We start from the raw sequence: 8,111 nt of genomic DNA on the forward strand, positions 1-8,111 counted from the left end.
GACGCGATGCTGAGAGTCAACATCGTATGCCAAAAATTTTAAGTATATCATCTATAATTGTATGTCTGTAGCTCTGGTGGTAAGTAGACTGAATGCAACACATCGTCATAGTTTTTCCGAAACCTCTGATGTCCAAATTCACATTTCTTCAGAAAATAGAAAATACACTGTACTTTTTAAATGATTAAATACTGTGTTGTCAAAGTTAACAATATGATTTCAAACATAAAGGGTGACTAATAATAATGATGTATGGCAAAAAATAAGAAACGAAAATATGTCGATACAATGATTCAGAAGGACAGCAACGATATGTATTGCATATGTACATCTACTTTGTAGATCACTAAACAGCAAACATTGTACATAATAATAATAATAATAATAAGTCAATCAAGCATTACTGTAAGCCATTACAAAATATGACATGCAAATACTGATTGACTGAGTTTGCATCCAACGCTTGTTGTGAATGAAACAAAAACAGACATATTTTCAGTTTCTAGTACATATAAGTTTACACTCTCCTAGGTTTATTTAATGCAAATTTAATCTTTGGTTCATCCAATCAGGTTTAAGATTTGGGACAAGGCATTGATCTATTATTACCTGACACTTTAACCTTCACAATATCTCAAAACAACCTCGCAACACAACCACATTTTAATTCTGCTGATGTTTAAAATCAAAAGATTGTTTACTCTAAATGGAAATGCAACATTTCATCAGCTGTCACTATTTATCATCACACATGCACATGCTCCTGTTAAAACTGAGCAGGTACCTGTAAATTTCACCCCTGTGGATAAAAAAAACATGGTAGAAACGGACATGTGATTCACACATGCTTACTAAACCGTATTAACCACGTGGTCGTGAAATGCACCGCAGCATTGTAGTCTGCAACCCAGATCTAACTAACCGTATAATAACTGGAAAATTGGATTATCTGGACATGCTATTATGCTATTATTTCCTGTGTATTCACTGCTGGCTTGGATCACAACACTATTCACAGGAGTGAGATCTGAATGCCAAATGGGTGGAATTCTTATCCAGCAGTTGCACAATCTACTGCACAACCCTTAAGGCGCAAATATATCACCGCAATGCTTGACAAAAGCTGTAAAAGGAAGTCACTATGTACCAGCGCAACGATTGCAAACAATTTCATTTTGCTTCAACACTTTCCTTCTCTACACATCATTTATATTCAGCTAGTGTAACACGATGTATTTGCTGTGGCAGCGTTCCAAAAACATCTTCCTGATCTTAACAACCACATGCAGTAGCATACTTGTACTACCATTTTCTCAGTCAGCAGTATTGTATGTTTAATGCACATGCAGTATGCAAATTTGCAGCATGAAACACCCAAATGTGTAAAGGTTGTGCAATGTACACGTGTTCCTGTGGCTCAATAGTAGAGCATTACATTAGTTCATCATGGGTTCGATCCCCAGAGAACACGCACACTAATCAAATGTATTGAATAGGGATGCACCGATAACATTTTTTAAAGACCGAGTACGGATATTTTTTCTGGTACTCGCCGATACCGATACCTATAACCGATGCTTGTATAATGTACAATAATCTTAATAAACCAATATCTTACTGGTACATTTTCTTTTTTTCTTTTGTTTTTAGGTCTACTTAAATTTAAGTATTATTTTTTAATCAAGTTCGATTTTTTATGATAAGTAGCACAATTTTACTAGCACATTTACTTCAGTTTACTAAAGCAAACAATATACTCTGTGGTCAAATTATAAAAAATTGAAGGGGGGTGGTGTGGTCAAATGTGAGTGTATTATATCTTGTTCAAGTCAAACCGGACTTTTATTTTGACGGGACGCCGCAAAGAGCGTTTGTTTAAGTTAAACGGACTTTTATTTTGACGGATCGCCGCAAATGGTGTTTGTTTATGTGTTCGTGTCCTCGTGCAGTGAAACGCTGGCGCTGAAAGCTCCACAAGCACAATGCGTAGAGTACACGCAACCGCACCACTCTTTCACACACGGTAACGCAACAGAATACATATTTAAACAGTATCTGAATATTTCGTTAATTGTTACGTTAGCTGTTAAGCGCTAATTTCTTGTTAGGGAATGCCTGGATTCCGTCCGCGTTTTCCGCATTGCAGGAAATCATAGGGCTCTATGTATGTCACGTGAGGTATCGGTCTTTGGTATCGGTGTGTCGTTACGAGAACGAGTACATGAGCTTGGTATCGGTATCGGTGCATGCCTAGTATTGAATGCACTCAGTTTGCATAAAACACCTGCAAAATGCATAAATGTGCAACAGGGAACAGTGTGTACCACAATGCAATGCACTTTATCCAGTGTGATAAACTGGAAGTGTCGTTTTAACACTACTTGATAAGCCAACCAAACGTGACGCAATGAGATATGCAGTGTAATGACGTCATACTACGACAGCAACCTACAGTAGCCTACTTGCGTTTACAGCCACTTAACTTTTCAAAAACTGTTTTAAAAATAGTATGCAGTGAGCACTGTGCGTATTAGTGCACTGTAAACACAGCCAGCCACCCACACACACACGCACACGATTAAGTCAACGCCAAGACTGAGCAAAACAAAATCTGCTGTGATTTGAGTTACAACGTGTATTTTCAGGAAAGACACACAGTAAACAACACCAACATTTGTTCCCCGGAATAAACTTCAATAAACTTTGACATTGTAACTGCTGACAGTTTTGTAAACTTTTACACAATACTGACGCATTTGCTTTTAAAGGGACTAAATTAAGATTTACTTACATTAAGATCAATTAAAAGATGAGCATTATCAGATTTCAACGCGCAGGTGTCTAACGTCTTCTCAACCCGAACACTGCGTCGATATTTAGTATCACAGATTCACATTAACGCACCATTGCACGAGAACGTAACAAACAAACGCTTTCATGCACGTTAGGAGAAATGACATGTCTATACCTCGATGTCTGACAGCTCCTTGCTCGGCATTCGAGCGAGCCATGTCTACTTTCTGGAGAAACAAAACGAAGGTAAAACAACTGAGACGCGTTTGCAGTCCGTCTGCTTTGATATCCCGCAGGTTTACTGAAGGCACATCATCCGCACTTCGGTAGAAAAATCCTCAATGGCGTTTATAGTCAGCTTGGAGGAAAAATGCCCATTGCGACACCGAAAACAGTTAAAGCAACCTCACGAAATGTCTGGAGATCCGCGAGGGGCTGCTGGCACCTGTAGAGCAGCTTTCAACAGCCAGAGAAAGTTTGTTTGACGCTAACTTTTGCCATAGGGTACTGTATTGCACACGTACGACAGGTCTTTATCGAAGAGTGCTGTGTAAGTAAACACTGGGGAACTTTTATTCAGATTTTTAATGTTACATTTAAATAATGCTGTTTCTTGGTTTTGGTTATAGCTTACAAATGAAGGGTTACTTCACGTTTTTTATTATGTTTTATTGTGTTTTATTGTGTTAGTTAGCAGTATTTTTGAGTTATTATGGGTTAAATCAAAACAAACCAACTGCAGTTTGATTGATATTAATTGGAATGCACATAATAAACATAATTTTTGACATTTTTTTAAAAAACGGAGTTATCTCATTATGGAACCAAACTCGTCAAATACAATTATGAGCCATGTTTACCATTTAAACCATTACACATTTTGTTTAGTGAGAGATTGCCTTTTCCCAGTGGGATTTAATGGTGTTCTATTATTTCCCATCTGCCAGATATACTGTAACATCCCACAAGTAGAACCCAACAAATCTCCAGTAGAGACCCACATAGACCATTACTGTATAGTGTAACAAAAACAATTCCAAATATAACTATTAAATCCATTAGAATTTCTATGACAGTTTCTATTGTTTTTCAGCAGGGTCAATAAATACATGTTACATTATCGCATACAAGTTGCACTAGTTTGTACCTTTGCCATTATAAAACCATTAGCCTTGATGAGTGATGCTCTTAAAATGTTTTAAACAAGATATTTATGTTATATGTATGGTAAATGTGTGTGGAATTTGTTGGGGCATTTTTGGTGATTCTCAGGTTTTGGCTAAACAGTTGCAAAAGTGTGGTTGCTAGTATTCCTTCAGGAAAGTTCGTATTTACAATTTAGGAATCAGGTGTGTCGAAGTCGGGTTGGCCATACGTTTCAATCTGGCCCTGAACATCCGTTCATGTGCTCTATACTCTTAAATATGATCTTTCTTACATGCCTTGAATGCACCATGTGTTGATGATATGCATAACATATGGTTGCTATCCTGTTCATATAACATAAGAACCCCCCTCTCACAGACATAAAGAAAACAAGAAGAAACCACTAATCTCTCTAGCAAAATGTATGCGGGATTAGGTTATGCCTAGTTCATGTTGCTGTCGTTTAAATCAGTTCAGTTTGGTGTCAAAATTTCTTAACGTTTAACAGATTGATCAAATAACAAATCAGGAAAAAATGACAACTTGTATGCCTTGTAACTTGTTGACTACATTGCATTATGGGATTGTTAAGTATTTCTTGCACTGTAAAAAATGTCACCTATCAAGTGTTCAAATGATAAAGCCAATCTGATTTAACGTAAAAATTTAAGGCAGCTTTTGATCTAAAGTTTATAAGTTGAATTATGTGTTTTGTGGTACAGTATACTGCATTCTATAGTACTGGACTTCATTATCTAAATGTAAATAATGTGTGTGGAATAAAAGTGTTGGAAATGTAAAAGGAAAATGTTTGCTATTATTGAAATTGGATATAGTGACATTACAACCATAACCCTGTAGGGGTTACAAACATGCGTATTGTCACAAATTCACACTTACTGTATGTCAACAACAGTAATCAAGCACATTGCATGTTTGCTGTACGCAAATTACCATTACCTCCATTTTTCTAAGAACCCTGTAAAATAGAGATGACCCCTAACTGCAGTGTTTGTTAGACCTAGCACAACACACACATCTTGTATTGATCACCTTGTGACAGAAGCGTCTACATGTCCGATAGCGATTCACTGGTGATGCAGCTCTTTTGAATGCAATCACCAAAGGATGTTAACCTCCATTGCTACAGAGTCTCCATGTTTACAGAGAGAGGACTCGTTGAATATTGTGTTCTTTGATAAGTCTGCCCATTAAAGCATTTGCATTTGATTCTCTTGATCTGTCGGCTCATTAAAGTGACGTTTCTAGAGGTTGTGTTGACCAAGAAAGAAACACTAATAACACAGTGTCCCATTGGTAGATTTCCGCTCTGCTTTCAGTGACAGCATCATCTGTTAGATTCTGCTAAACATGAATATCTTTACAAAGATATATTAAATATATTAGATTTATATTAAACATCCAAACATTTTTGTTGTTGTTGTTGTCCGGGTATTTATTGTGACAATATGTCCACTTATTGCCAAATTGAATTTTGGACCGGCGGTTTTGAAAAGTGGCATATTTATTTCAATCAATACTCCTGCAGTGAGGTGGTTAACAGCCGAGTCCAGTGGCTTGGCATTTTAAACAGGAAAGCCATGTTTGTTGTTTTGGCATATTTAGTCAAGATTTCAGATGAAGAATTAATTCACGCAGCACTAAAATGTTTCGCTTTTATAGCTCAGGAGATTCGATGGAGTTTTCAGTTGTGTTTCGTTTACACATCTCTTTTAATTGCTTAGATGACATTGAAATAGAAACAAATGAGATTTAGGAAGTCATAATTACGACACCATTACGTTCAAGTCAATATAGCGGTAACTTATGTGAAAAATACCTATGAACAATGGTAACGCAGTGAAAAATCAAACCATTTGAGCTGTTTGAACGTCTACAAAACATTAAAAGATTGCTGAAGAAAGATTCTAAGATTAGTTATTATTCATAATTGACATTTTCCATCAACTACAGACATTGCGCTCATCGCATCTGGCACGTTTATTTATTGACGCCCCCCAACTTGTACACTATTGTACTTAGAAGACATTGAAACAAATGAGACAATTGATAAAAATAAATGAAGGTGTGAAATCAATGTAGATTATATAGGTAAATAATCTGGATTTGGGTAAATTTAATGAGAATTGTTCATATTGAAATCTTTAATAATATTGATTTTAAATTGCAGACTTGACAAATCTGAGCTTAGTTTTTGGAGACATTTGTGAGATTTCTGAGCAGTTTTCTATCCTTTTACTCTTCTTTTAAATCTCAGAGATACTGTATAACGTAGATATTAAAGAGATCACAACTGTGATTTTTCTTATTGGCACCCACCAATACACAATTATTGTGGGGAATTCATACTTAAACTAGAATTCTGTATTCCGGTATAATTTACTTAAAAAAATGATAATTCAGACATATTTTACATATGATCTTGTCTATTTTTATTTTTGCTTATTACTTATTTCACTTAAAGGGACAGTTCACCCAAAAATGAAAATTCTGTCATCATTTACTCTACCTCGAGTTGTTCCAAATCTATATAAATTTCTTTGTTCTGACGAATCCAGAGTTTATTTTGGGGTGAACTGTTCCTTTAAGATACTTGACCCAATAAAGTCTTGACACTTTATACTATACGTTTACAGTATTATTATTCCTATAATGTCTGTCACTCTGAAGGTCAGATGAGGGGATGCGCTGGAGTACAGACTTCAGTGTTAAACTGATGATTATTCATAGCTCAGGGCTGTCTCTGGTCATGAGGTGAAAGACTGCTTCATCTGATAATGTTATGATAATCTAGATGGCTCATAATGGGCCTCAGCAACATTTATTCTGAGTGTGCATAAAGAGAGTCCTCACTCCTCAGACAGACGCACAGAGACACAACCGCGGTGCTGGATAAAAGCTATCCATTATTCTGGAGAAGAAAGCGCAGTCGCAATCAACTGAGTAATGCACAATCCTTTATTGTCTCGGCATAACATTATTCTGAATACAGTGCGTGAATACATTGTCATGTTTTGGCACGGGGCTGCGTTTAAAACGATTATCTTCAAATAGGATTCGCTCCATATATGACCATGTCAAATCCAATTCTCCAGTGACCGTTTCATATGTCAAGAACAATCCTCGATTTAATGTGCTTGTTCTCGCTTTTGGATTCTCAGTTCTGAGATATTGCCATTGGCTGGACTTTAAAAAAAAAATTTACTCTTTATTACTGCGAGCACTTTCTAATCAGGTCGTGAAAATGTAATGATGTTCCATATTTCATGATTTCATCAAACTGATTGAGTCATTTATCAGCGTTTTTCCATAATAATGATGGTGGTGATTGTTGAAATTATCAAAATTGTGGTTTATTAGGATATTAAACCTTTGTTTTGCTATTTAGGTTAGAAAACCAAAGGAACATTTTAGTGTCAGGGGTTGCTGTCGGAAAGCTCAGGAGATTTTGTCAAATAAAATGACATATCTAAAATGTTGATAGGATTGATCAGATTCCTTGGTTGTGAAGGTATTTGGTAAGAAATAAAAGTTAAATATGATTGCAGACTTTCATATATTGAGATATCATCTGAACACATGAGAATACTGGGAATACAATCTGAGGACACTTCAGCAAATGGATCCATCTTGCACTGTACCTTTCTCAAAGAAATGTATTTGTATTTGTGTGCAAACCAAAAAACAATCAGGTACAGGTTAAACATAGCATTCAACGTCACATAATTTTCTCAGCATACTGTCATCTTTAAAACGAAAAAGACTGCAAAAAAATGTACCCCATCAATAATGGATGATATTTACTGGCTGGTGTTGGGCTGAGAGGAGCCAGGAGACACGCTTTTCCCTTGACTTCATTTGGCTGTGTGACAGGATCCATAACCCACCCTGAGTCCTATCAAATGATGAGGTATGAAGTGTCATCTTCTCTCTGAGCGCTTCTTAGGAGTTTCATCTCTGCAGGGAACTGTCATCAAGTTCTCCTTCTTTTCTCTCTCCGCTTCGCATCATTTGGATGGGCTATCGGATACTGCAAATCAGAGGGCAGTTCTGATGGCCTGGCTGAGGGTGATCAGAGGGTTATTTCGCCCCCTACGACTCCCACCAGGTTGGCGCCTTCTGCGAAAGATTTATCCATCTTCTGTGCAATG

General features: G+C 36.7%; 1 protein-coding gene across 1 annotated transcript in view; it reads right to left on the minus strand.

The window, feature by feature from the left end:
- The window catches only part of dpyda.1 (dihydropyrimidine dehydrogenase a, tandem duplicate 1), a 154,578-nt gene extending 151,249 nt beyond the window's left edge, over window positions 1-3,329 (minus strand). Inside the window, 1 exon segment of the mRNA XM_057322035.1 lies at window positions 2,969-3,329. The gene's annotated coding sequence lies outside the window, so the exon portion shown is untranslated.
- Window positions 3,330-8,111: the final 4,782 nt, after the last annotated feature.

This window comes from Triplophysa rosa, linkage group LG23, assembly GCF_024868665.1.
Source record: "Triplophysa rosa linkage group LG23, Trosa_1v2, whole genome shotgun sequence".
Lineage (NCBI taxonomy): Eukaryota > Metazoa > Chordata > Actinopteri > Cypriniformes > Nemacheilidae > Triplophysa > Triplophysa rosa.